Genomic DNA, 3,226 nt, shown 5'->3' with positions numbered 1-3,226 from the left:
ATAGCTAGAGGGGCCCTTGCCAGAACCAGTGGTATGCTACTTGTAGACTTTCAGCCTCCCAAAACATAAGCTAAATAAATGCCTTTTTTAAAGTAAGTAAACTAGCCTCAAGTATTTCATTATAGTAATTGAAAACCGACTAATAAAACTTCTATTTTATCAATTTAATGTAAAAGCAACCTTCAATTTTAAATAAAAATCATAACTTTTTAAACTGCAAATGGTTCTCTGTGACAAAATAAATAGCAAATTCTTGTATCTAGACAGTTATTTGCCACAATTAATGAGTGTGACTTAAAGCTCTCAAGTTATTCATTTTCAATTCAAGTAAAAACAATGATGCTATTGGAGTCATTCCTTCTTCTGAGTCTTTAATTCACCTTTAGTTCCAATTCCCCTTTTTCTTTGTCTATAGTTAAAAATAGTTTCCCTCTTGCTCTTCTTAGAAATTGCCTCCATTAGCACAAAGTTTTCTCATTTGAATGGTTGGCAATTTCTTCAGATCAAAATTCCACTCCCTAAAAATTTTCAGTTTATTTGCATTGAAAATGTCGGGGATCTCAAGGCCATAGCCTTCCTACCGCTCTGGCTCATGCTCCATCATCTGCTTGATGACTGTTTCCCCGGAATAGTGTTGCCTTCCCTTCCCATCCTTGATGCTGTTATGTAACTCAATCTGCTCCAGCTCACTGCTAAATCTATTTAAGTGCCTTTCAGTTAATTCACGAACATCTTTCTTTGAATATCCCATTTGGAGGGATACAGATGATCTAGAAATCACTGCAGTTTTTCACTGCTAAGGTTAAAATTCAAGGTCTTTTCATTCTTCAATTCTTTTTTTTTTCCTCTCATAATCTGAGCTGCTTTTCTACTATATGGATGGATGACTTTTTTTTTTTCCCCAGCCTATATTTCTTCCCTTTTGTACTTCAGGGAGAAGGGTTCAGGGAAGCTGGCGAGGGTCACCACTGTGGTGACCTCCAGAAGGCTGCAGAGAGTCTCTGCACTTCAAACCTGACATTAATGAACCTGGTTTCAGCAACTAATACCAGTTCTCTGGCCTGAGCACATGTGGACCCCATTTCTACCTCACATTGATTTCATATCCTTTGTTCATATGCCTAGAAATTAAATACTGGTTCATATGGTAGTTCTGTTTTTTAATTCTTTGAGGAAACTTCATACTGTTTTCCTCAATGGCTACACCAATTTACATTCCCACTAACAGTGTACAAGCGTTCCCTTTTCTCCACATTCTTACCAATACTTGCTTTTTGTCTTTTTGGCAGATGTTTTAAGCCATAGCTTTTATGTACATGATGATAGCTAAAAATTACCATTACTCAGAAGTTAAGCTTTCTATATACCCTACCTCCTGTTAGATGATTCCCTAATAGTTTCATCTGTCTTTAAATGTTTTAACAAAGAACTAGAGTTACATAGGTGTTGTATATGGTAAAATGTCATATAATTTCGACTGATGTCTAAAATGATGCAAAAGATCATCTTTTATTTTTATACTTTAGTGGAAATGGCAGAGATTGACAATTTTTCTCCACTGTTCATTGTCTCTTCTCCTTTAGTAACAGAAGACAGCATTACAAACAGATAGAAAACTGCATTTTCCCCAACCTTCTTTGCAGCTAAGTGTGGGTATATACCAATGTTCCTGAAATTGGGATATCATTGAAAGTGTTCTGTGGATCTTCCAACTTAGTGGGAATTGACTCAACTGGCATGAGCATCTCTTCTGTTCTTTCCCTTTTTTCTAGTACATGATAGCTGGTACCTCAGCAGCCCTCTTGGACAATGAGATAATCTTGCAGTTGGAAGTCATGCTTTAGGATAGCAAAACAAAAAGCTAAGAGAAGCCTAGTGTCTAATAACCATAAATCTTGCACATCAGGGATCAGTTCCCTATTTCTAAGCTCCTTTTAGGTGCAAGAGAAATAACATCTGTTTTATTTAAGCCACTGATTTTTAAACTAGACTTTTCTTTTACTGGCTACTTAGTGCATCATGCAATGCTTAACAGATACAGGAGGCATACCCCCAGTGCTAATGGAGAGTAATAATCATTTTTGCTCTACCTGGTTCTCATCTGAATTTATGACAAATTTGTAACAGATAAAAAGAAAAACTCTGTCAAAGCAAGCCACATATCAAAAGTACATATCATCATGTTGGAGTGACATTTCTTGATTTGTGTACTAATTCTTATAACATGTATTCAACATGGGCCCTAGCCTGGTGTGAGCAAGACATTCACAATATTCCTCATACATTTAATAGTTTACTTAGAAATTGGTGACTGTGATTACATTTTTAGTAACTCAAATTCTTTCAATGCTTCCTATAAGTGTCAGAGGCAAGACAAGTGTGGTTACAACAAAGACAAAGGTTGAAGTAAATGTGAGAGAGATGAGGGGAGGAGAAAACTGCTCATGTCTAGGACCCCATCAGTCTCACGTAGATGTCTGTTTCTTAGAAGCAATAAGTATGAAAAATACAAGGTAAAAGAAAGATTTAGATGAGGAAAATAGAAGAGAATAAAGAAAGGAAAATAAAAGAGATTTTTAAAATTCGCCAGTTATGCCCTGACTCCTAATATAATGTGGCTGCAAAGCCCCTTGGGTCCCCTTTCTTAATTATTCTTTTTGCTTCTTCCTTGGGACCAATGAGGCAAGGACTATAGAAAATATAAGGGGATGATGGCAAGCACTATCCAACAATCAGAAGGAACACAGATGGAAGGGAAAGGAAGAGGGGTTCCAGTCTCCTTCTCATGGTCAGAGAGAACTCATGAAGTTTTGCTGTTTGCAGTGACTGTCATTCATATATATATTCCTCTGTTTGATTTCCATTTTAAATTCCTTTTCCTATTATGCAGAAAATTGAATGATATTAACATAAATAGTCAATTTAAATGTAAGATAACAATGATGAGAATAATTCAAACAGCAATGTCATGAAGCTATTTTAAATTAACTTTGTAAAAATAGGTTTAAATTTCATCCAATGTATATTTTAACAGGGTTATAAATTCAGAAAATAACAATGGAAGTTCCAAATTTAAGAGTCCCTCTAATCATTGCTAACAAGTTGCCAAGAGAGCAATTATACATGAATTTTAATGCCATTAATAGTAGTCATTTCCAGCAAAAAAACTTAAGGGGAAGAGAAATGTTTATCTTTTTTTTTTCCAAATGTCAAGAAGAAATTAAAG

General features: G+C 35.3%; 1 pseudogene; it reads right to left on the bottom strand.

The window, feature by feature from the left end:
* Nucleotides 1-371: 371 nt before the first annotated feature.
* LOC113192377 (translation machinery-associated protein 16 pseudogene) lies at nt 372-1,837 on the bottom strand (annotated as a pseudogene).
* Between the last annotated feature and the right edge of the window lie 1,389 nt (nt 1,838-3,226).

The sequence above is a fragment of the Urocitellus parryii genome, chromosome 8 (assembly GCF_045843805.1).
Source record: "Urocitellus parryii isolate mUroPar1 chromosome 8, mUroPar1.hap1, whole genome shotgun sequence".
Lineage (NCBI taxonomy): Eukaryota > Metazoa > Chordata > Mammalia > Rodentia > Sciuridae > Urocitellus > Urocitellus parryii.
Note: the sequence above shows the minus strand (reverse complement) of the source record. Positions and strands in the feature narration are given on the sequence as shown.